General features: G+C 37.7%; 1 protein-coding gene across 1 annotated transcript in view; it reads right to left on the bottom strand.

Annotated features, from left to right (window-relative positions):
* LOC117404311 (cytosolic carboxypeptidase 6-like) overlaps positions 1–27313 on the bottom strand; it is a 184071-nt gene extending 156758 nt beyond the window's left edge. Inside the window, exons 1-3 of the mRNA XM_059031542.1 lie at positions 27250–27313; positions 23144–23304; positions 10821–10867 (exon numbers count right to left, since the gene is read on the bottom strand). The gene's annotated coding sequence lies outside the window, so the exon portion shown is untranslated. The remainder of the gene's footprint in view (positions 1–10820; positions 10868–23143; positions 23305–27249) is intronic.
* Between the last annotated feature and the right edge of the window lie 446 nt (positions 27314–27759).

Raw genomic sequence — 27759 nt, 5'->3', positions numbered from 1 at the left:
TCAGGGAAAAAAATCTGTCTCCAGCGTTTTCACTCCGCATAAAAGTAGCGCACTGCATTCAATATTCCTAACTCAGTGAGAATGACTAAATAAAAAAAAATTAAATAAAATAAAACATTAACCAGAGTTTTTGTAATTTTTTATTTAATATACAATACAGTGTTGCCATGGATATAGGAATATTCCTATTAATTCCATATTACAAGTTTTTGGAGAGGTTAGCTGCATATAAAAACAAGTTAATGTGAAACAAAAAGAGGCTATATTTGTTGCTTGACTTGTGAACTGTACCGCAATGTGAATGATTGATTTCAGGTTTAATTTCTAGGTTTAATATCTCACAAGACTATATGTGAATTCTCTTAACACTACCTCTGGAAATAATGTGTGATTTATGACGCTATCATTAACCAAAACAGGGATTGATGAATTTCAGCCACCTCTAAGAAAAGAAAACCTGGATCCGAGGACAACCCAAAGTTCCAATCTGTTATTTGTCAGGAGCTTTTGTCAAATGAAGCTCTTAAACCTGAAAAATTAAGATGCCATTTATCTACAAAGCATTTAGAATGTGAAAAAAAAAACACTGGACTTTTGAAACAAAAGACACAGGAACTTTGCCATCAGCAACTTTCAATGCGCAAAATGACAACATTGCTTGATGAACTGGTAGCGAAGATTCAACCCCAGGGATCTCATTAAGTTAGGTAAGTTATATAAATGCTTTACTTTCTACATTATACACGTACACATAAAAATGAGTTTAAAAATGCTGTTATGAAAAATTGAGCGGCAAGTAGTCTGTGGGAATAATCCAAACACCAAAGTGGTCCCTACACTGAAAAAGGTTGGGAACCACTGGCCTAACGAAATATTAAAAGGTTACCACTGTGTTGCACTTCTACGGTTCATATCTTTATGGCTGCTCTTGTGCTACCACTGCACCTTAGCACAGGACCATTGCATTGTCATTGTAGTGCCTCTGCATTCCCATTGAAGATCCGTTAGCGAGGGTCAGTAAAGGTTTCGGAGCAGTTCAACCCACTAAATGTTAATAAGTAACCCACAGGATGCGAGTGCTCTTGCACCCAGGGGCAGACCCGTCAACATCAGGGCTGCTGTAGGTTTATTCCTGTTTCACCATGAATACAGATGTCAGTCAAAAACCATGATGTTAGAAACCAATTGGATTATAAAGCCTTGATGGCTTTCACAAACAACACCACAGATACTTGCTCTGACACATGCAGAAATTACAGAAACACATTCCTACAGAGACACACACATACAGACACAGGCATTCACACAGAGCTGTGTGTGCAAACAAACATCCATATGCAAACGGTCACACTCATTCATACCAAGATGTTAATACACACATGCAGAAGCAGTAGGTGCAACATTATGAATAAGATTGCAGTAGTGGGGCTCCCGAGTGGCGCATCCAGTAAAAGCACTCGCTAGAGTGCATGATGCGCTCTATAGCCTGGACGTCGCGAGTTCGAGTCCAGGCTATTCCACAGTCGACCGTGGACGGGAGCTTCCAGGGGGCGGCGCTCAATTGGCCGAGCGTCGCCCGGGGGGAGGGAGGGTTAGGTCGGCCAGGATGTCCTCGGCTCACCGCGCACCAGCGACCCCTGTAGTCTGGCCGGGCGCCTGCGGGCTTGCCTGTAAGCTGCCCAGAGCTGCGTTGTCCTCCGACGCTGTAGCTCTGAGGCGGCTGCACGGTGAGTTCGCAGTGTGTAAAGAAGCGGGCGGCTGGCGGCTGAAGATGTGTTTATCTTCGCCCCTCCCGAGTCAGCGCAGGGGTGGTAGCAGTGAGCTGAGCCTAAAAAATAATTGGGCATTTCAAATTGGGGAGAAAATAATAAAAACTAATTGGCAACGACTAAATTAAAAAAAAAAAAGATTGCAGTAGTGGTTGCTTGTCTGCTTGTGTCGTGTGATCCATACTACAGTACCCAGGTGTACAGCTTAAACCCTGTCCGTTATATCTGCTATATGCCAGTGTTTCTGTGCATCCTCCAATAACCCCCTCAACCTCCCCCATATATCCATACAATGGAGCAATAGCTCCATCAGCAATAGCTAAGCCTGGCTATCTGCTCTATACCTACTCAGTGTCCTAAGTATTCTTCCAATGGATGGCTGCATTTAAAATGCTCCCTTGGAAACTTTGACTTTCCTGAATCACCATCTTCATCAACTAGACTGAACACACTGTAATACACAGTATATAAATAAACTAGTTACTAGTTTACATACAAGTTTCGTTAGGTGTTTGTCTCCTAAACAAACATGTAATACACACACATGGCAAGAAAGTGACCACAGAGAGTCATATGGATGATCTTATGACAACTGCACAAACTTGGATTTCTGGATGTTGTCATTATTGTTAAGACCATCTCTGGTAAATTGGGTTCTCCTTGCAGCTCAGAGTAGATTGGATTGACAGCGCTCTCTAATTGTGTTTGCATTGAGATATATATATATTATATATATTATATATATATATATATATATATATATATATATATATATATATATATATATATATATATATATATAGGGGTTACCTTTCCAAAAAAACATGCATGTAACGACACACAAAGGTATGCTACAACACATTTGGAACTGTATCCTATAATGTATCATGTAAAAAGAATTGTTTCACCATGACTACAGATGTCAGTCAAAAACCATGATGTTAGAAACCAATTGGATTAAGAAGCAATAATGTCAAGGTCTCAGTTGAATATAACATTCTGACTGCACTGCATGATTTATGTCTTGTTAAAAAGGTGGGTTTTGCAATATGTCACCCATTGGTCCTGGGGAGCCTGTGTGTTGAGAAGCACAGTTGGGAATTACCAATCCCAAATCAAATACAGTACCAACTATATGGGTCAATCTTGACTGATGTCCCCAAATAAACTTACATACAGACAGACCAATTCATTCATATAAATATTAATACACACACACACACAGACCTTAGATCTTGCAGTTTATGGCTTACATGTAACTCCTTGCTTTTTATTAAGCTAACATTTAAGCTTTGCCTGTTCAACATACAGGATGCAAAATCAATCCTACACATTGCCTTGTCTGTCATTTCCCATTGCCTTGCTGTCATTTAGCAATTATCTTTAAATAAGACACATAAACACACATTGTATCTTAAAACCTCCAACACAACTCCCTGTCCCAGAAGGGAGATAGATATTAAATTGCTTCAAAGACTGGAGACCACAGGGGTGGTATGTCCTCAGAGGGTGTCCCAAGGCAACTCATATCACCACCAGCAATAACGGTGCAGTACCCAACAGGAAATGGCATACAGGAAGGGATGCTTTGTGTTCCCATGTGTTAGGGATGAAAAATCGCCTAAGGATAGTTCACCGGTCACGGCTCTCCCAGGGCCTCACCTCCAGGGTTCAGTGGCTTGTCAACATTTGTTGCTTAGATTCGGGGGTTGAAAAGAGTTGATTTGCTTGACAGTGGGTACAAAGGTCATCCGTCGATGTTCTCGTGATCGGAGAGTGGATTGCAGAAGACGAGGCGATATTCAAATTGGGAATTTGAAATGGGGTAGAAAACAAAGGGTAAAACTGATCAAAATATACCACCACCCACCCCATGCGCCAAATCATTTTTTGGTAAGTTTTAATTGTCTTTAGTCCAACACAGGGATTGAAAAAAAGCTGTTATTCAAGGTTTTATTATAATCTCAAACATCAAACTACAACAGTCTCATTGCCATCCTTGCAGTGCATGTAGACATTGCTGTTTTCTTCTTAATTAACCCCCAACAAGGCAACAAGACCATGCAAATCATTAACAAGATAGAAAAACTCAGAAGGTGGAACAGCACATTGAATTTCTATCTGATGAATATACAGACAGATAAACCAGTACAGAATTCAAGATAGATATGTGCATATGAACTCCATGTATCTATATACACATGATCCTTCTCTCTATCTACAATTCTATATAAATAAAGAGCGGTGCACTGTACCCTGACAGCCATTACTTTTTATCATTCAACTGGGCAGCTGAAATACTCGTGCTCTAAATATAAAGTACTCTCTCACGTCTCAAGAGAAAGCCTGCCTTTTATTTTTTAAACCAGTAAATCATTCTAGCGGAGCGGCTTTGAGTTTTCATTTAAAAGGGCCTTGACTGCAGCAAGTCTTTTGATATCCTAAATAAACACCTACATACTGGATACATCTAGAACCTTAGAAATACATGCATTTAAATCATCATCTGAAAGCCATATTTAATTGAATGGTTTGTAAACATGAAGTAAAATGGATATGTGGATATAGCCATTAAAACAATGCAGCAGTGAAATGGCAGTTGAACCCTACTAAGAAAATCAAAGAACACAGCTGTGTACCAGACATTAAGACAGTAACTCCAAGTGTACTGTCTGTCTCTTTATACAGCAGAAACTTCAAAAGTCACATGACCTCAATATGGCAACCAATGTCATTGTCACAGACGCATTCACCATACAGGGTTTATAATGTATACCCCTGCAAATAGGATTATATATATATATATATATATATATATATATATATATATATATATATATATATATATATATATATATATATATATATATGGTACAGTTACTTTGTAAATTGGTCAATTTATAAACTAACCTGTAGACCAAACGTTTGCTCAATATATAAAGAAAAAGAAAAAAAAAACTCAATATAAAGTTTCATTTCTCTCAAAATCGGCCATATATAATGACTTTGGTGACCCAATTGACAGTTTGATGGCAGGTGTTCCTATTTTTTGTCCAACACTTGTACATATAACAATCAGGCCAGGCTTCAAACTGGTCCTGCTTTTGACATCACAAAGTACATTTACTCAGCCTAACAACGCTCCATCTCTTCCAACATTTTGCTCAGGGTCCCCCGTCAAGCGATTCTGTACCCGTGAAATTGTCAGGAATGATGGATGACTATCAACCTTCTGTTGTCTTCTTGCCTGTTCCTTGGAGATTTACGCGCTTGCTGACTGCAAGGCAAAAAAAAAATATATATATATATATATATATTTTTTTTTTATTTTTTTTTTCTCTCTCTCTGTCTTTCCCTGCCTCATTCTCACAGCTACGCACAGCTTGCCAAATGAGCTCTGGTAATTATAAACAAAACAAAACAAACAAAAAAGCCACAACACAGCAATTGTTGCAGCACTTCATTTCGGCAGATGTAAGAAATAAAGAGACAGGAAGGGGGTTGCAGAAAAACAAGACTGATTGATTGGAAATCTATGTTGCTACTGCTTAGTCTTCGTTTTAAAAGCTGACATTCGACACAAATATCCCTTTCCTTTTTCTTTGAAATCTATAGTTCTTTGCTAGCTCAAGAGGCAGACATATGCTTGGTAGACATTTACTGTAACACAGCTGTAGAACAAAGCTATTTATTTTTGATAGTTTGCTTTTTTGGGTGGACCCTTGCGTGCCTATCTCTCTGTACGTTGTACAGGAATTGCCTTCTCCAAACTTTTATCACACTCTTAGAGACCTTTGGGTATACTGTAATCTGATAAACAACTGATTTTATACAAATGTATCAGTTTCATATTTCTTCTTTTTGTTTACTGTTTCCAATTATTTGTCCTGTTTTTCTTCCCAAGTGTGTACTGCAGCAGCTCTCCACAACAGAGCAGGAGAACTGAAGGTCAGTACATTTCCTCTGATTCCACAAGCATGCCAATCGCCACTGTACACCCAGGAGCGGATGTCAGTGAGCTACCAGCCCCTGTAGGGCAAAGGTCGTTCCTGCCGGTCTATTTTCTAACAGCAAGATGAAGAGCCTCCATAAGCATGTCCACTGGTTTAAACTGTGACTGATCTAAGGTTCTCAGGTTCTCCACTGACAGTAACAAAGTTCTCTAGCCAAGGAACAAGCACAGAATATGCATTCACCATAGCTTCAGAACCATACCTACCTACGAAGGATCACATATGGTAGAGGGTGGGTACGAGAGAGTAATTGAGCCATCACAGCATGTAAAGCCTGCCTGCTGACAGAGCTATCCCCCCCCCCATCCCCCACCCCTCCCAATGGTTGTAATTGTCTAATTATCTATATAATTTTATTTCACATATTTAGGAAGTTCTGAAATAAATGTTCCCCTTTAAAATGTTCTCAGTGAAATACAAACATTGTTCAGAAAAAAAAAAAATCCTCTTATTGCTGAAATGCAGTCTTCTTGTATAGTGGACATCAATATGGTTCAAGCAACTAGTTTTATGAGACATTTTCAAGCATGTTTCACCAAGTTCCTCAAATAATGACATTGTTGCTTGAACTCTTCACGTAGGGAAAATTGCTAGGAAATGTCCCCACCAACCAGCTGAGAATGAACATATAAACCTTTCACTGCAGAGGCTGCGGTGCTGCTATCTTAAAAGCAGTTATTAAAAAACTAACAAATAACAGTGATAAACATAATTTTGTTTTGTGCTTGATATGCAGTGTTAGCATTCAGTAATTCCTTATCATCGTTTTTGTTATTTAGTACTATTTAAAGTCTGCTGTAAGGACAGCAGTGATTAAAATGTAATCCTATGGTGTCATTTAGGGTTGTTAATAGCATACCAACAAAACAATATTTTGTCTCTCGTTTTTTCTTCAACAGCATTACCTCTGAACACACAGAGCCTCCCCCCCCCACAAAGACACATGTTTGGGAAAATGGTACAAACCGGGATCGACAGCTCGAACAGCTAGGGTTCCAAGGACATTACAGAGCTGCCAGCAGTGCTGCGTTAGCAGGAAGTGATGTCACAGGTCAACATTTTTAATTCAGGATGATCCCTGGGGGACGTCAACCCTGTACCCTTGCAGTATCAGCAGAGTGCTGCTCAGAAAGCTCAATGTTAGCAGGCTACCACCTCTGAAGAATATCAATCTCTCACTAACTATACAGCTGTCGAGTAATGACCTCATTAATTAACCAGCCATGTGGAAGCTCCCTGCACAATTAACACTTTCCTTCCTCGCCTTCAGTGTCGCTATGGGAGGAACGAAGCCTCCTTTAAACAAAGAGAGGGGATATAGTTACCTTCCTATACCTCAGAGACAGCTTCTTTGAGGCTTAGTCTTTTGTGATTGAAAGGGATCGCCAGGGTATGCCTTCATCTATAGAGTATGCATGCAGTATCACAATCCTTATTGAAACGCTTAAAGCTGCAGTCTATCCCACTCGTTCAGTTTTAAAATAGTCAGGAACCATAGTTAAAGGACAGTGCTATTTCTGTTCCTACTTATAACAATAATGAAAAGTTATATGGCATTATGGGGCAAATGGCAGCCATGACCATGCTGCCTAATAACTGGTTCCGCAGTATAAAGGGCTGCATTGTATTAACAACCAGAGTGTGCTTACTACATTCTTCCATAGATTCTTGTGTTGGCTATATATATATATATATATATATATATATATATAAAATCACACCTGAATCTGTCACTTTCTTATCTCCCATATGCAATTTTACAGAAATATCGAATTTTTCAAAAAGAAGTACACAGTGGTGGTGACCATGGGATTCAAGTCAGGTTTGCTGTTGCTTCGGTGTTTGGAAAACCAGCAGGTGCAAAACTGTATAAACAAGATTATACAAAAAAAACAAAAAAATCAAAACAATAAAAGCTCAGCAGAAGTTCTGAAATATACATATCTTACATGTTCCCTTTAAAATGTAATGAGTATAATAAAGAAAAAGCTGTTTATAAAAAATAAATAAAAGGAACCCTTTTATTTCTGACACTGAAGAAGGCACTTGCCTAACGTTTGTCTACTTCCCTTAGTTTCTCATAGTTTTACTGGTTACCTCCTACTGCTGCAAGTGGGAACAAAAGCACTCGCTTAGGGGCTTGGGTTAGTCGCAGCTGCGCTGTCCTTTAATACCAAATAATAAAAGATCCTAAACTTGCTAAGGATTTAGTACAGTATTCACATGATCAGATTTCTCCTGATCCTTATTCATATAAAATACAGTTTTAACAGGTTACTTAAAAAAAACATGAACCCCTGTTTTTTCTGCTTCTTGAGCTTAAGTAATAAAACATAATATACACTGTATTATTACTGTAATAAAGGTTTGTTTATGGGTGGCAAATGAAAACTGTGACCAGTAAAGCTGCATATGCTACACTACGGTCACATAAATCCTTGGTTTTACAATTTGCTTTCAGACGGTTATTGCAAGCTTCTACTAGTCTGATTTGTAATGTTTGTGCCTGTTCCTGTATTGTGGTGCTCTGAAACGATACAACAGCAACACTCAGGCAGTAACCCCATCTGTGCCCCCATCCTGGGGATATATAATGCAATTCTCAAATGCAGGCCCACGGAAATATGCATTACCATTGAATAAATGCAGCCCTATGAATCTGGTTTGTCACTTTAACCCTAGAGAGCAATACTGTGAATATGGCATCACCTTACATATTTGTTCCAATAAAATATTCACATGTTGCATACCCGTAATTTTAAAAAGGTGCAGTATGATTGGGTTATGGCTTCATGAACTGGGCATAGAGAATGTCCATGTCCTGTTGTCTTTGTGCCAAGACAGAACATGCCAGTCACTGATCAAGGCCAAGGGAGGACCCACCAAGACTCACTGAAACAATTTTAAACATTGTTTTCCATAAAAAATTAAAATAAAAAGTCCACTGTCTTAGAACATTTTTGGACAGTGTTTTATATTTGCTGATGCAATCTAGTAGTGGATAAAAAGCCTAATAACATGTTTTTATATTCAGTTAAAATAGTATTATAAGCTGCAGTCTCTCACTAATCATACTGGTATTGATTGGAATCTGTACCATACTAAAAATGCATAGTGTTTGTTTTTTGCTGAAATTGTTCTCTCCCAACTTCAACAATACACCTTTAAAAAAAATACAGTAAATGTTTCACACACTTATCATAGAATTAGAATGGTTGGGTTCTACAGCTGCTAACCACATGAATTCATAATGCTAGGGTGCTTTGATTACAGGTCTGTTACGGCTACTGGAGTCCAGATTAGTGGCTGCAGTTTTTGTGAAAACAATGTTGATTGCAATCTAAAAGATATTATTATTATTATGGCCACACATTTCGTTTTGTAATGTGTTAACTGAGTGGTCATCCACCCTGCTTCTAAATATGGGTGTAACTATACACTAATGTGATGATATAATATGTATCACGGTATGCAGGCAGCAATATGATATGTATCACATTACACGTGATAGTCCTAACGGGCTACTTGTATGATGCATAATCATAATAAATTAATGATGAACTATTTTGTTAAAAGAGGAAACTTAAATGAATTACAAATCACAGACCTTTTTCATTCAAGAAACAATGTAGCGAACTACATGCTATGTTGTTCTTTTGGTCTGACATCACAATACATACCACTATTACGATACGATATATCACGTAAAGAAAGTATTACAATTCATCGATACACAATGAATCGTTAAAACCTTAATACTAAAATATACACAGAACCTTATGGTTTAATAAAACAGGCAGGCATTATGAAGCTGTGAAATTTGAAAAATAGAAAACTACTGCATTGTACAGTACATCTACAACTGTCTGCTTTGGTTCAAAGAAAAATAAATTAGTAATGCAAAATGCATATACTTTTGTTATTGTTGTTGTTGTTCTTCTTTGTTTATTTAGCAGACACCTTTATCCAAGGCGACTTACAGAAACTAGGGTGTGTGAAATATGCATCAGCTGCAGAGTTACTTACAACAACATCTCACCCAAAAGACAGAGCACAAGGAGGTTAAGGGCCTTGCTCAGAGTCACCCAGTGAGTCAGTGGCTGAGCTGGGATTTGAACCAGGAACCTCCTGGTTACAAGCCCTTTTCTTTAACCACTGGACCACATAGCCTCCTTGCCTCCATAGTTGCAGAAGTGGGTAAAAATGTATATCAAGGTCACTAATCCTTTACAGGTTAATGTTAAACTACCATCCATCACTGTTTTGAGCACTCCTACTGTGACACCTGAGCACCGTTTAGAAGGATAAATTAAATTACGAATGCAAAGGTTAATACACAAATAAATCATTTGAAATGAGCACAGACTCTTTTTCCTTTATTCTATATAGGAATAAAGTTAAGAAGAAAAAAAAATCTAATTCAAATGCTAGAGGTAACCCAAGGAAAACAAACAGAGGATATCATTGCAAAAGATCAAATTAATGCATTCTCCACCTGCCACATCAGAGATAACAAATACATAGAACTAATAGAAGAAGAAAAAACAAGAAAAAAACATGCATGCTGGGATGGACGGGAGAGAGAGAGACAGGGAAGGTACAGATTTTACATCCTTCAGCAAATGTCTTTGTTTAAATAAATAGAGAAAAAGTAGAAGAAGCTACAAAAGCATAAAATGCTGCCAGGACATTAAACAAAAGGGCACGAGTTTCAGTTGTGCTTCTGTTGCTATAGCTACAGGGAAGGTGTGGGGATTTGGTCTGTATACCTGGCTGGGGAGATACGAAGACAGATGGGGTGAGGGAGTGAGGGTGCATAGTCAAGAGCATGAAAAAAAATGTGTGTGGCTATGCAGAACTTGCCTTTCACCACTGTAGGCCTGGGATCAAATCCAGCTCAGGCCACAAGTGAAATGTTTTCAGAAAACACTAATACATAAAGAATAATTCACTGACAGCTTGTCTATGCTGAAAAAAAAAACATTTCTTGAAAATGTTTTTAATTTTTAAAGTAACAAAATCATGTTATAAATCTTACCTGTTGAGTACTTCCACTCACTATATAGATCTGGGTAAGGGCGTCTGCTAAGAAATAAAATAAAAATACAAATAACAATAATAATAATAATAATAATAATAATAATAATAATAATAATAATAATAATACACTAGGTTAAATTTCTCCGTTTTCTTGCCATGACTTCCACGGAAACTGTTACACTTTCAAAGTCTTTTCACTTCAGCAGTGTCTTAGTGGTCAAAGGATCTAACTGGCTACAAAACATGTCAGTCAATAGGGGACACAGCTGATTGGTTACTGACAGGAAAGCAGTCCCTGCAAAGGTGGGGTTAATGTCACTGTCCAGGTAAAATTACCATGAACAACACCTGAAAGCAAGCCCAGCATAGAGATTTATTTCACCTACCAGATTTTAAATGAAAATACATTTTAAAAAAATAGGTCTCTTTCAAATGGATGTGCATGGCACAGTTTGTGGGTGCTTTCATTCTTTCCTATCAAAATGAAATCTTTGAGGATCACATACTGTACACATACAAATCCGTAAATTTATATTAACCCAATACTGTACCTGTAAAGATGCAGTATAGTGTTAATATAAGTGTTAATAACTGACTTAAAGGTCAATTAGCAGCAGTGATGGTTGGACTGAGGGCGGTCCACAACCATTAAAGGAATGCCAGTAAAGAACTGACACTGAGGCCATTAAAGCCTGGTTCATTCTTAAAGTCTTGTGACTAGTCATGCAGGTAAACCAGTCCCTGACGATTTTGTCTCCCCAACCTACGGGAGTGTAAGGACCAACATGACGCTCCCTGTGGAAACCCCAGCCAAGACCTCTAACGTCACACATCCAGGACATGAATCTGAGCTCCCTTGACTGCATAATTCATCCTGCACACCACAATCATGGCTTTTTTATTTATTTTTTTCCAACTTTAGCATTTACCATCATAAATGTTTGTAAGGTAAATTCTCGGTATTGAATTACATGGGTCTAAGATCCTAGTTTAAGTTCCATATAATTAATTGGCTGGCTCTAAGATGTTCTTTACCACTGCAGTTCCTCTGGATTAAATTTGCTTACTTTAAATGTCCAGTACTTTGTACGTTGATCCCACTGCTTTGTTCTCCGTATAGCGTTAGATGTTTTTAATATCCTGAGCCTGATCAAGCCTGATTTGGTCCTGAAGTCTGTGTGCTACACAAGATTAAATTCCCATTGAACAAACAGAGGCTGGGTGGGTCATATTTTTCAGAGGCTGATTTTTTTTACAATTATGTCAATGAAAGTTCAAAAGGTTAATCCCCAAAGAAAGAGTATGGGAGCTTTAACTACCTCTTCTCAGTTTTATTGGTCCCACAACCCCAATTTGTTACACAAGGACACTGAGGCCATCCTATAGATAGCGGCTAATGATGTAACCAGAGGACTTTGATTTCTCTTCCTGTCTAATAGGGACAGCCTGTCTGCATCACAGCATGATACAAAGACTACAGTGTTGTAAAAGAATAGTTCATTTAGCTTCTTATGTGCTCCTCTGAGAACAAGCCTGGAAATACTAGATATCCCATATCCATGAACCCACTTCATAAAAGATATTTCAACTGTACTCTGATTTTCTCCATGCAGTACTTAGCACAGTAGTCATTTAAATATGCATACTAAAGAAGCCCTTTCCCATGGTGGTTCAAAGGCCTTTTACACAACTGTAAAGCAAGCATATGTAAACTGGCCTGTCATAAACGTTGGGCAATGTGTGCACCCACTAGTAGATTGTAGTTTGTAATTGTAAAGGGGACCATGTTACTTATTAAGACATGTATTCGGCAATACATAAAAGATGCACATCCGTTTCGGTCACAATCAGCAAGCAAGAGACTTGATAAGAGTTTTGAAAGTTTGGAGAGCACACTTGGAAGGTGCTTCTGTATCCAAGATTTTATGAGAAGCAGTCTCAAGTCTGGAGAATATACTTGCCTGCAAACCCACCTAACAAGTTCCCTCATGCATTCATGACTTATTGGAGCAGAATTTGTTGAGAAGACAGTTGTGGAATAATATAAAAAGCATCGTTTAAGTAACGCAATGCCATGAAAGACGGCGAAGCCACCCAGTTTCCCAGATCCACTGTGTTTTGCTGCTAAAGCCAGCTTGTTCGAGATTTGCACTGACACCACCTCAGTGTACGGAGAACAACAGGGGTGAGCTGAAGAGCACAGAAGAGAGACTTAGCTTGATTAAATGGCCACTGATTCGGAAAACTGGCCTGATGTGATCTGTGACCTGCCACTGAAATCTTAAAAAAAGATTAAATGAAAGCACCTTCAAAGCAAACTTTGGGACAGTGTGAAGTGAAAAAAATAAAGAAAGAAATTGTTTGGGCTCAATAAAGGCAAACAATAATACAGCAGAAGATTGTGTCCAAGGGCAAAGAAAACCAGAAATGAACATATAAAATCACCCTTTTCAGTTACTATTTTGTTACCTGGGTATATACAATTTTCTGACTTGTGTTCTTTGTTATACAATACATATTGAATGCTAAAAATTTGAAATGAAACAATATTTGTTAATTAGTCAATATTCTTTCAGTATATAGATTTTTGACAGATTTCTTTCAGATTAGACAAACTTTCCCCAGATACTCTGATTATATTGTATGGAATGTGCTTGATTGCATTTTATGCTGGTTTAAATTGTGAAAATAAACAACAAAGTTATATTGCAGGTATCTCAGGGATAAGTACAGCATGCGAGACAGCAATAGTAATTACTGTGTTCAGTACTGCTTTCAGACTAAAATGCAGTCTATCTGCCAAGCACAAAATACTAGTAAGTGCAGGAGTATCACAGCTATATTTAATAAACAAAGAAAGAAAAAACAACATTGTCTACTGTAGCACCTTTAAGATCAGGTTGTTTCAAAATTACTGCAGATTTCTATTAACCCTGTTAATGAGTTTTAATTGCAGTTTCATCTGCTAGCCTGGATTCTTAACTCAGCCTAGAGATGGATTTTGAAGGAGATGAACATGACTGGAAACAATCCCGGAGGCATTTTGTGATCCCAGGATTTCTGAATTTAATTATGAAAATCCCAGAATTGGGATCAGCATGACTACTTAGTTCACAGGCATCGTAACTGTGCCCTTTAGAGAGGAGGCCTGAGGGTCGACTAAATATTGGAAAAACAGAGGCACAATATTAACAGAATATATAAGTCATATGGGCTCTATTTTATTGCTCTAAATAGAAGTGGTTCTAAATAAGGCTCTTTTAGCTCTATATTATACCTGTTGGTGTTTTCAAATGGGTGATTTTTGACACACTAATGAACATCACTAGGTACAGTAATAATACAGTGAAAAAGCGGTCCTCAAAAGAGCAGGTTTATATATTTTAGGGCAGCAATATTAATAGCCATTGCTCCTTAGACCATTAGCTCCTTGACTTGGTACTTCTATTAGTCTTATAAAGGATACAAAAGAGAAATGTTTAATCCCAGGATTCTTTCACAGTTAGTGGCGAGATTTGGAGACTGAAAAAATTGGATCCCAGTATTACAAATCCTAGCCTACAGTGTGATCACTAAGAACAACAAAAGAGCCTCCTTCCCATTTAATGCACTAGAAGCTTGAACACTTTGTGCAAATAAAAGTGAATGTATTTGGACATCACAGATACTGGAGTTCTCACATCTCAGCACAGGAGCATTAATTCAGTTGGCATATCTGTGCAGATTGGGCGAGCAGTTTGTGTTACCCATCCAAGGTTACCCCTCTAGCTAATTGATCTGCACTGTTTTAATGTGCTTTGAAATGAGCTGCTCTAGTTACACTGATAGTCCGGAATTAATCTAACAGCAGCTACCAGTGAGGGCTGTCATTTCCCTGTGACATTGATTTGACATGAGTAACGAGACCCCCCCCAATACTCAAGGAAAAGGTGGCTTTCAAGGAACAGGTTACGGCTGACACCTGCAAAGTTAGGCTTACAGTTAGACACACGGCTCTTTGAGAGTTCATATATACAGTATTGAGATATATTTATATATAGACGGGTCACATAATGGGTTTGAGCGAGATATCATTATCTCTGCGAGCCAGGATAGACTAAGCTTTCTGGTCTGGCCTTGTTGAGTTGGATAAATATAATATTTCACTAAAATCCATTAACCGGTACAGTATGCATTCTATTTATATAGCTTTTAGAGTAATTCACTGTTTTTCACAAACTTTTTTTTTTTACTTGCTTTAAATTTTATTGAGATGGCATGGACGGTATTCAGAAGCAGGTGAAGTCTAACTTGCTTCGCTTATGAAGGAAATACTTGGTTGTAAGAAAAGCGCTGCTGCCATTATGCAGGTTTACCTCATGAGGATGCTTCATGACTGGATTAGAGTTAGTGGGAGTCAGTGGTTGAGCTTATATTGTAAAACAAGGATCTACTGAGCCATGGATCCACCTTCTTTTGGATGTTAGTTTTGGGAATCAAGTTCTACCCCCTATAGTGGAACTGCTACTTCTGTCCTTCTGTTAAGAGAAGTAGATAGTGCATCAAATGTCCCCCACATTGGATCAAGGACTTATGTTCCGTTGACCAGTCATGATTGTGACAGGGGCAATTTTGATTCGCACGAGCAATATCCATCTTGCCACAGACTAACCTTGACGCCATGTGCTCCAAAGTGAAGGAGACACAGAGCCCGTGCTTCACTTTCACATTGACAGGTAGGAAATAGATCTGCCAGGAATGACAGTAACTGGAGACCCCCCCCCCCCTCCCCCATATCACATCCTGACACAAAAGCAGTTTTCTGCTAAACTCAGATCTGTCAAAATATTGGAGGAAAAACTGTATAGATTTTAAGACAGCCCCCTGCTTGTTTTTTTTTTTTTTTGTTTGTTTTTTTGGTGTGAAATCATTTAATTTGTTTTATGTTCTGCCTAGTTCTAATTCTTGTTGAGCGTTGGCGTAACCTGTAATTCAATTACATTCAAATCATTGTTTGGTGTTTCCCTATTCAATGATGGTTTAAAATCTGTTTAATAAACAGCATATCTGAAGATGTCCTTTAAAAAAATATAGAACGCAATTATTATTTATTCAGTATGAGCAGTAGAATATGACAAAAAATCTTCCTATTCATCTTTCACCTTCTGAGTGGGTAGATCGACTGGTCCCTTCTTTGTGCAGTACCAAAGTGTGCCACCTACACATGGCAATTTACTGTGATGTGTGTCTGTAATAATAATAATAATGAGACCCATAATTAACAGATGTCAAGATCACTAGTCATTTTTAGCTGGGAAAAGGGATTTTAGCAATATATAAATACATGCAATAAAAAGAAGTGAAAATGAAAACCGATCCAACAGTTTTCCCTAGTCTTGAAATACACGCTTTAAATGGAATTTGAAAGACAACTTTACAGAAGGGCTAGACATGCATAGAGTTTTAGTGCATTGAGACACTGCCTTAGAGGTTAACCAAAACTCAATTAAAGAGGGAACAAGGGAAGGAAATTGAAAGAAATAAAATCAGAAAGCCTTTTTGGATCGTTACTGTCAGAGCATCCATTTCAGGGACAAAAAGCAGCCATTACTGAAGGCCATTTGTTACATTTTCTTTCACCCAAATAATGACAGCTCTATTTCTGCCCCTTAAAGAGAGCCAAGTCTAGCTATAAATGCCTAATTATCCTGTATTGTGAGGAACAATATAGCCGCTGATAAGCTGCGATACTTTGCAGAACGCAGGGAAGCACTCAAAGTCTCGACTGGTTCTGGGTTGGAGGGAGCAAGGAAAAGGTCCTCTTCCTCCCTTCGTGGCAGACATTAATGATACTCACTCAAATGAGTAATGACTTCATTGGTGAAAAATTAATGATTTTTCTAGCCAGGGTTAATGGACATGTCAACCACAGAAAATGAGTTGTTTGAAAGTAAATTACTATAATCTATATTTAGTAGACTCTGCTTTTTCCAAACTGTCTGCTATGGGAGATCAGTCCTTTTTTTGTTGCTGTCATGTTATTTATTTATTTTTGTTTGTTCAACAGTCATTTAAAACATTATACCTGCCATTCAGCAACAGTTTTCAACATTCTTTCATAGTTCATCCTTATACTTCACTTGCCTGTCCAGTCTACTTAGCCAACATCTTTTTTTTAGTATTTCTAAATTCAGCACTGCTAGTTATGGATGATACATTATAACCCAAGCAAACACTACAATAGAGGATAATATAGAATGCACACTATAGGATATCAAGCAGAAACTGCAATACAGAATGAAAGAGAGCACACAGTAACAGGCACTGGCAATCAATAATGATATTAATGTTAATCATTGTTCCCCCTGAACCCTTGCAAACTGCCAGCAGTGGGCCCATTAAAAAGCACATCCACTGGCATTTTAAAGGAGATGCCTTTTCAAAAGAGTCAGCTATTACAAAGCCCCAATGTTGAGAAAAGAGACAGCGGGTGACATCTAATAGAAAGTTTCAATCACAACTGACTTTTATTTTTAAAGAACAAGAAAAAGGGTCCGTCTAAAAACGTTTGTGGCTGAGACTTCTACATCTATTTCGATAACCGCTCCCCAGAATTCACACAATGAAAAGGACAGTCAGTATCATTCTCTCCCATCAAAAAGTTAACTGCCCTATCATAACAGTTCAACCGACAGCAATTAAACCTTGTTGAAAGCGATGGTAATTGGTGGTGCTTTTATAGACAAGGACCTGTTATAATAAAGGGCACAATTAATTCAGAATTCAAAATGACACAGGGAATAGGAAGGGGCTGTTTTTAAAACATTTAATTGATTTTTAAGCTTTGATTTAACAGCAGCGGTGAAGTGGCATTAGAATTTCATTTGAGTTCAATTTAACTTGTGATTCACAATCATTGACATCCACTGTTGCCACTGAATGATAAATGTTTGCAAACGATTTCACTTGAACATTGATTTTCAGAATAATGGTGAGGGAATTCAATTATCTCCTAATTATTACACTTGACAATCACAATTTACTTTTCTAACTCGCAATTTACTTTTTGACAATACAGTGTATTGATAAAAGCATATAAGCATTTTTAAAAACATTGAAAAATAGCAATTTATGATCACCCCATTAGGTACCAATTGTGGACTTTTTTCGCTGCCGTGGTAAATGAACATTAGAAAATGGATCTGAGATTTCCTTTAACTTGATTGGTCAATACGAGGGCTTAAATCTCTAATAGAAAGGACCTTGAATGTTATCTTTTAAACTATGCTTAATCACTGTTCCAAATCAATCCGCCTTAAAATAGGTAAATACAGTATTTGTGTATTTTACCTTTTTTCTGCTTGTTGAAAGAAAATTCTCCATTCTTGTACACGCCCTCTGAATGTTGTCTGTCAATGTAGACTAACTATTATGCTTCCTCGGTGTACTATCTATCTAAATTTAGTATAGCAAACAAATATAAACTAAAAAAATAAATTAAAAAAATTGAGAATAGTGTTTGCTGTCATTGACAATAGAGTAACCACAATAGCAACTAGTCTCTGGTTTGAACGTTGAAATCGAACAACTGAACGCAGTCTGATTACTTTCAGTAACTTTATTTAAAGGGTACATAAGGAGCTTTTTATTTTATTGTGTTACATGTTCCCATGTGTTGCTAGTTTATGTAAGGTGTGCGTGTTGTTTTAATTATTATGTTTTTTGTTTTTTTTTACATTGACCACTTTTTTAAACTTTTAAATTGTATTCCCTACCTCAAGATGGCTTCCCAAAGGCGAGCAATCAACTGTCACACTTACTGACAGTCCTGCCCAGCTCTTCACTGCCACACACTCACATATATGTACCTATATACAACATATATACAACAAACATGTGCCTTCAGACGAAACAGCCCCCTTGGGGAAACAGTGAATGAAATGTGCAAAATGCGAAAGTGTATAAGAAAATGGTTTTGTCTGGGCTCAAACGCTTCTGTGTTGTTCTACACTGGTGTGCATGGTGTTGTGCTGTCTGTAACACTGCACATAAAGTGAAAAACACTATTAGAAACCATCTGTATCAGAATCTATGAGCCAGTAGGCAATAATCGTCAAGGAGTGGCCACTTATCCAGATTGATTGAAACCCTATTGACAGTTTTACGGCAGGTGTTTTGATTCTATTCTCTGTATATTCATTTGTTAAATAATTCAACACTGGCTCTGAATTCATTTAATTCATGCATACTTAAATGCTAAAATAAGTGTATCAACTTATTTAAAATGTGTCTGATACCCTTTTGAAAATAGTTACTGGAGAACACATTTAAGATGGTTGTTAAAAAGAAAAAAAGAAACAAGGATCAGGGGTCACAAATGAAGATTAGATAAAGGGGCATTCAGAACAGAAAATAGGAGGCACTTTTTTACACAGAGAATTGTGAGGGTCTGGAACCAACTCCCCAGTAATGTTGTTGAAGTTGCCACCCTGGGATCCTTCAAGAAGCTGCTTAATGAAATTCTGGTATCAATAAGCTACTAACAACCAAACAAGCAAGAAGGAGCCGAATGGCCTCCTCTCGTTTGTAAACTTTTTTTATGTTCTTATGTTCTTATGTTATATTATAAGCTGGGCTGTATTTTTTTCACTGTAAAATATAGCTTATTTTAGGGCAAATCACAGCCTAAAAACAGATAAAACATAATATAGCGTTGTCACATTCAAAATGCATCATTTTTCTCTACAGATTGACAGGTAGACTGTCAGTAAAGCAAACATTTGTTGTATTTTGCTAAAAATAAAATAATAGGTATATTTTAAACAATCAGTTCAGAAATTGAAATATTCACAGGGGACTACATATTACACAGCATTGGGTCAATTTCACAGATATCGTAAAATCTGTGACAACAGTGAAAACAATTCAGCCTTAATTATAAGTTAATGTTGAAAATATGAACCCTGCAGCCCTGTACGGCAAAATTGCTACAAAGGGAGAAGAAGCTTTTGTCCCTACAGCTAAAACTGCTAGGAAAGGTAAATAAACTGGGCTTTCCAATAAAGATGGTTTATGTTCAGAAAATGAGGAGACAAGTACAAACACATACTGTATACAAATCCTATTTCAACAATAGTGGCTCTAAATATGATAGCTGTTTAAATCACTTGAATAGAACATGTTGATGAAAACAATACATTTAGGACACTTTTCATAACTGATGCACTTTTGTAATGCTCTAAATCAGGGGTAGGCAACCTTGGTCCTGGAGTGCCACACACTTCTGTTTTTTGTTTTACCCAAGCCCTAATTGATTCAATGATTGGCTTAATTGCCTACCCCTGCTCTAAATCACGGGTGGCCAAAGTTGGCTCCTGGTCTTTGTTCGAACCCTGTTCTAAATTGTTTAATTGAACCAATTAAATCTCCAGCCAGACCCTGGAGTAGTTAATTATCTAATTGTACCTACTCAATCTGGAGTGGAATGGCCCTCCAGGACTGTGATTGGACACCCCTGCTCTAAATGATTGTAGAGTGTCACCATTGTTTCGACCAGTGGCACTCACTTGCAGCTTCTTCTGTCCATTCCAATCCAAAACCTAGTTCCAATCAAGCCCGTAATTACTTAATTGAAACCTTATGTTCAATTATACAATTAAAGACTGTTTAACTCAATAATTAAAGAAAATTGTTGGAACAAGGTCCTGGACTGGCATGGATTGAAAGTGTCACAAGTGAGTAACACCGATTAAGATTATTGTACGGGGTCCCTGGTCAGAATGATCATATAAATACATTAGTAACATTTATCCCTACTCCAGCCATGGCAGCAATCAGTGTGTTGAAATGATTCCCATGACCTACATGCACCACATGTCAATTTACAAGTTACACTGGACAGATGGACAGGTTCCATTATGTATTCATATATTCTGATATTCTCATTAACTTCTAGTAACCTAGTCTTAATACATTTGCTTAAGATGTTGAGTGAGAAAGGAACTTCCTTATCTCCACAGATTTTGGTACCCTCAATGATTTGTCCTAACTACAGTTGGGAAAGCAATTCTCTAGATGTTCAATAACTATTTTTTTTGTACAATTGCCAGACAATATCTCCTATCTCAAGGTCATCTCCCATACTCAGGAAGCAAACATGAGCAGCTGGGCAGTTTGGAGCTATAATCAAATATGGAAGTCGATTCCAAGACAGATGTAATTTCATAGGATCAAAAACAGAGGATAAAACGTTTCTGATCACATTAGCCAGCCATCAGAAAATGGAATTTCTGTATTGTATCTGCTGCACAAGAACATTACAAATTACTTAAGCACCGCAGACAAGTAACTCAATAGCAGAAATCCATACATATCAGAAATAATGATGCCAACCCCTGCCCCCACCTTCCCCAACTTACATCCCTCACATAACCTTAATAAAAGTAAATATCTGACATTAATCATTCTAAGATTTCTCTGCTAGATCAGATAATTAACATGCAGAAAAATGGATTAGGAGGTTAGTATTTTAATCCTGGCATGACAAGTTACTCTATGTCTAAACTGCAGAAGACAGGGAAGTGGCTACAGTTGTCAATTAGAGAGGCTCAGTGAAACACATCCTACAAATTTGATTTTACTGGGGATATAAAACAGTGAAAGATCAAATGCACTTGGAGAGGTACAGGACTTGAAAGAAAGCGAAAACACCATCCTGATGGAAAAAATGGCAATGTTGCAATGTTCTGACTGTACAAACAAGCAGTAGAAAGCACAGGCAACTGTAATTTGCATTTTTACAGCTTGGTGGAGTTTAATAAATAAAATATGCTGTTGAAAGATGATATATTGGTGAATTAGCAGTGGAGTTTTACACACAGTAAATGAGACATGCATTCTGCACGAGTGTTTATTTTATTATTGGTAGCCATATCTGCTTCTGATACAGTCACCATTGTCGCTTCACGGAGACACCTCCACCCCTTACTGCAGATTATCCCAAGCAGCAACAGGGTTAAGCCCAGGTGTGTATCCATCAGTCTCTGCCAGTTCCATCTGATTTAATTTGATTCAGGCGGAACAAATAGGCAGTTTGGTAGGACCATGAAGCAGCAGGCTTGCAGCCACCAAACTTAAGCATCTGCCACTTCATTAGCTCTCAAGTTAAAAAAGCATCGTCAGAGCCCGGGATGACAGACAATGAAGAAATATACACCTGAAGTCAAACCGAGCCAGCGCTCCATTTATCATTGGGAGCTACCAGACACATGGTGCATGATGAGGCTGTAAACAGCAGAGGGATCAGGTGTCCGACGCCGGCAGGAATGAAGACAGAAGCTGTGCTGCTGAGTGACTGGAGTACAAAGTGGCTCAGGAATCAGGGACAATAACACAGGGGAGTTAGCACCTAGGAGAATGGATTGATGTGCCTCCATGCGGCTGCACTGAACTTTTGGAATATCACACTTTCGAGACTTTCTGTGCCACCCTATGCAAGGTCTGTTCAAAATAATGGATGATCCTGGTTCTCTGAATGAGAATGTTTGATTGGCCCCGACGGCTTAATTAAAGAGTTCCCTAAGAAGCTCCCTTCCTAGACACATCTTTGGTTCAGTGAATGGTCCAGGTTATAAAAAAAAAAAAAGTCATGAACAGGCAGACTCAAAACGAAAAGGTTTGCTGGTTTATCGTTGTTTATCTATGTTTTGTTTTAATATGACAAGACAAGTCTTTTACTTCATCTCACAGATGTGGTTGTCATGTAAAAAGCAATGTGAAATGTCACTAATTCAACCAATTACAATGCTTTTCTCATGATCCGAGTCAATGCTTCAAAGTGACATCACTGGTTAAGAATGTTCATAAATGTCTGAAAGTCGTAAGGACACACGAAATACTACTACTACTACTACTAATAATAATAATAATAATAATAATAATAATAATAATAATAATAATAATAATAATAATAATAATAATAATTATTACAGCAGTTGTAATATACTCACACCACTATATGCAATCACTGTACTGTCCTAGCAAACTCAAACAAAACATTACATTCAGTGGGACTTACCGAAGGGGAACTAAACCAGCTTAATAGGGATGTCAGAAGACTCAGGCGGTTCTCATTAGCTATAAGCTAACATTTCATGCAATGCTGCTGTCCCAACCAAATGCAATCCTGGAAAACTACAGGGGGCAGCCATGTGAGAGGCCATCCTGAGCAGATTGTCAATGGGACAGGATTTCACACTGATATAAGTTATAATGTACAGTTGATCTGGTATCATGTTATATTAAAATCGGTTACTGCTGGGGGGGGGTTCCCGAGTGGCTCACCTGGTAAAAGCATGGCTGCGAGGTGTGCAGGGTAAGTCATACAGTTAGGGGAGCGCAGGTTTGTGTTCTGGCCGTGTGAAGTTTGCTTGTTGGGAATTCTGGAGGGAGCGACACACTGGCTCTGGCGCTTCTGCGGCTCACTAACATCAACTCTCAAGTTCCTGGATGTAAAACAGGAAAATTAGCTTGAATCAGAGGACGTCCACTCAACCTTCAGTTCTCCTGAGCTGTGCAGAGAATTGCTGCTGTGAGGGAACATAATTGGACTGTCTAAATTGGGGAGAAAATCAGGAATACAATAATTGAGCACTCTAAATAAAAAGAGAAGCAACAAGGGTACTGGTTTCCACAGTACATATTTTTGACAAACCAATGGTATCACATTAGCATGAAACAAATACACATTGGCAATCCATTGCAGCATCAATATGTTACTATATCAAGACCGCAGTGAAAAAATGTGTCCCAAATCCATTATACTACCATTTCTGGTAATGTTACGATCTGGTAATGGCTCTGTTACTCAGTGATGCATTATGACTAGGTTAATCCCAGCCGAAGGATGGCATCTGTGAAACACAGTCGAGAGTGGAGTACTTGACCTTTTGAATCATTCAGCACCCTTAACCAACCATGAACTCTGTCACACAGGGGTGAAATATGAGAAGTCCATTCTTAGGGACCTTGACTTTGCATGTGTGGTCACCGAGCAGACTAACCTCTGGCAGAGAGAAAAAGCAACCAACTGACAGGCAGTTCATTTTTCGTGCACCTTCTCTTTCTTGTAAATAAAACATTATTTCAGATGTTCAATTAAGATAAGTACCCTTAATTTAAGAACTCGGTCACTCTGCGGCTATCGTCATTCAGCTGAGTTCTAAGGCCATGCTTTTCGTTCCCAGACAATTACTCAGGGTATCCCAGCATCCCAGGGAAATCGCAGGCAATTTCAGAAATCGTTCATTTACTTAACAGGAGCAAAGTAGGAGTTTAAAAATCATGGTGATAGGGGAGGATGGGGATTAGCATTGGTATGATTGTGCCTGATTAATATATCAAAGCTGTCCCACAGTCAGGTTCAGTTTTACACAAAAGTATAACTCATTGGCATCCATTTACTATATTCTTCCATAGCCTCCTGGGCACTCTATCTGATCAGAAACCAGTACTTGTTTTTTTTTTACAAGCAACTTAAAGATGTTTGCAACTACATCACTGGAGAAATGCTCTTACTACTTCAAAGAAGTGCATTTTGTAGCTTTAATAAAGTGTGTAGTACTAAACTTAATATGCCTAATATAGCATAATTAGGGTGTGCAGATACTCCTATTTTCTGACAAATTCCCTTTAACAGGGTTTAAGTTCTTAGATATTAATTAAATGGAATAACACATGTTACTCAACAGAAAACAAAGCATTCCCTGCATTTGCCCTTGTTTACACAATTACAGAGTACCAATCAATAATAATCTGACAGTGTGATTTAATATAGAACCTGTCGTGACCAAACTAACCTTTATGCTTTTGATATAAAATAATTGTAATTTCATTTTACTTGTTTCCTTAGAACTGCAGTTAACCGTCATCCTTGGCAAGAAGTGACCTCAGACTTGACAATATATACATAGCTCAATAAATGCCATTGATTAGTACTCAGCTGTATAGGAGAGGGAAAGGCAGCTTACATCCTTTGTATGTACTATACATGTAAAAATGTAAGTGTGACACATGTTAAAGGGCAACATCTCTGGATGTGCTGCATTACAGTGGGATTATTATAAGCAGTAGTTCCTCTGCCCCAGAATCTCCTTTTGCAATTTGAGCTCTGATAGATTTCACATTCCAACATTACAAATTCCAACATCCCATTTATCATAAGCAATGGAATTATCTGTATAGATGGTCTTAGTACTCAGGATATGATGCTCTAGTGTCACAAAGTTAGATTGCAGCAACAGAGTGCGACAGCTGTTGGCACAGGTCTGCTGCCAGGGGAAAGAGAATTGTATTGGAAGGTACCAATTGTGTGCCATTATAACAACTGGAACATTCAAATAGTATATTTTGCTTCAGTTCACTATAACTTAAAAAAAAAAAAAAAAACATTTTTTTAGCACTACACAAAAAGAAGAAACTTACAATAGATATCTAAACAAAATATATATATATATATATATATATATATATATATATATATATATATATATATATATACATATATATATACATATATATATATATATATATATATATATATATATACACAGACGTGCTCAAATTTGTTGGTACCCCTCCACAAAAAACGAAGAATGCACAATTTTCTCTGAAATAACTTGAAACTGACAAAAGTAATTGGCATCCACCATTGTTTATTCCATATTTAATAGAAATCAGACTTTGCTTTTGATTTTTTAGTCAACATAATATTGTAAATAATAAAACAAATGAAAATGACATGGACAAAAATGATGGGACCGCTAACCTAATATTTTGTTGCACAACCTTTAGAGGCAATCACTGCAATCAAACATTTTCTGTAGCTCTCAATGAGACTTCTGCACCTGTTAACAGGTAGTTTGGCCCACTCTTCCTGAGCAAACTGCTCCAGCTGTCTCAGGTTTGATGGGTGCCTTCTCCAGACTGCAAGTTTCAGCTCTTTCCATAGATGTTTCGATAGGATTCAGATCAGGACTCATAGAAGGCCACTTCAGAATAGTCCAATGTTTTGTTCTTATCCATTCTTGGGTGCTTTTAGCTGTGTGTTTTGGGTCATTATGTTGGAGGACCCATGACCTGTGACTGAGACAGAGCTTTCTGACACTGGGCAGTACGTTTCGCTCCAGAATGCCTTGATAGTCTTGAGATTTCATTGTGCCCTGCACAGATTCAAGGCACCCTGTGCCAGGCGCAGCAAAGCAGCCCCAAAACATAACCGAGCCTCCTCCATCTTTCACTGTAGGTATGGTGTTCTTTTCTTTGAAAGCTTCATTTTTTCGTCTGTGAACATAGAGCTGATGTGACTTGCCAAAAAGCTCCAGTTTTGACTCATCTGTCCAAAGGACATTCTTCCAGAAGGATTGTGGCTTGTCAATATGCATTTTAGCAAATTCCAGTCTGGCTTTTTTATGTTTTTCTTTCAAAAGTGGAATCCTCCTGGGTCTTCTTCCATGGAGCCCACTTTCATTCAAAAAGCGACGGATGGTGCGATCAGAAACTGACATACCTTCACCTTGGCGTTCAGCTTGTATCTCTTTGGCAGTTATCCTTGGTTCTTTTTCTACCATTCGCACTATCCTTCTGTTCACTCTGGGGTCGATTTTCCTCTTGCGGCCGCGCCCAGGGAGGTTGGCTACAGTTCCATGGACCTTAAACTTCTTAATAATATTTGCAACTGTTGTCACAGGAACATCAAGCTGCTTGGAGATGGTCTTGTAGCCTTTACCTTTACCATGCTTGTCTATTATTTTCTTTCCGATCTCCTCAGACAACTCTCTCCTTTGCTTTCTCTGGTCCATGTTCAGTGTGGTGCACACAATGATACCAAACAGCACAGTGACTACTTTTCTCCATTTAAATAGGCTGAATGACTGATTACAAGATTGGAGACATGTGTGATACTAATTAAAGAAACTAATTAGTTTGAAATATCACTATAATCCAATTATTTATTATCTTTTCTAAGGGGTACCAACAAATGTGTCCAGGCCATTTTAGAATATCTTTGGAGAATAAGCAATAATTCATCTCTTTTCACAGCTTCTTTGCTTTATTCTATGACATACCAAAGGCATGCAAGTATACATGATAAAAGAGCTTTTAATTTCATCACTTTTCAGGAGGAATGAAGCATTATTTCAATGAGCTGTAAGGGTACCAACAAATTTGAACACGTCTGTATATATATATATATATATATATATATATATATATATATATATAAAATTTAGGTACTGTCAAAAATGACAATGTTTGCCATCTATGCTAAATGTGTTTTTTTAAATAAGAGAAACAGTGAGCATTAGCTGGGGTCTCAAGAGTATCTGAATAATTCTGCAGGGATTTGTTTCTGACACTCAGCCCCTTGTACACTATGGAAACTATTTCACCTTGATCTGGAATTCAGCTCAGGAGGTACGGCACAATAGGCCAGGTTCAAAGCATTTACTCCAGACCAGCATTTTGAATCTGTGTTTACTAAAAGAGAACAACAAAGTGGAAATGTTACAAATCTAGTAAAACAAATAAAATAAATAAATAAATAAATAAATAAAAATGACACACTGAATTATTTATTTTGCAACATCAGCAGCTTGTTATTTCCATTTAGAGAAATGGTGCAGACACAGCAAAGCGCAGTGAACAGCCCATTGGGTCTTCAAAATAAAATACCCTTTTTCACAGAAACAAAACAAAAAAAAAGATATTTGACATGTAATGACTAATGTCATGTAATTAGTAAAATTTTCATGCTAGTGGCTCTGAACCAACTAGTTCCCTCACTTACATAGTATATAGAAGCACCATGTAACCAAATACTTTTTCAATAAAAAGGCAAAATACTGTCCTCTGCCATTACATTGTCTGCAATAACATTAGAAGTTCACTGTTTGTCCAAC

This window comes from Acipenser ruthenus, chromosome 10 (genome assembly GCF_902713425.1).
Source record: "Acipenser ruthenus chromosome 10, fAciRut3.2 maternal haplotype, whole genome shotgun sequence".
Classification (NCBI taxonomy): domain Eukaryota; kingdom Metazoa; phylum Chordata; class Actinopteri; order Acipenseriformes; family Acipenseridae; genus Acipenser; species Acipenser ruthenus.
Note: the sequence above shows the minus strand (reverse complement) of the source record. Positions and strands in the feature narration are given on the sequence as shown.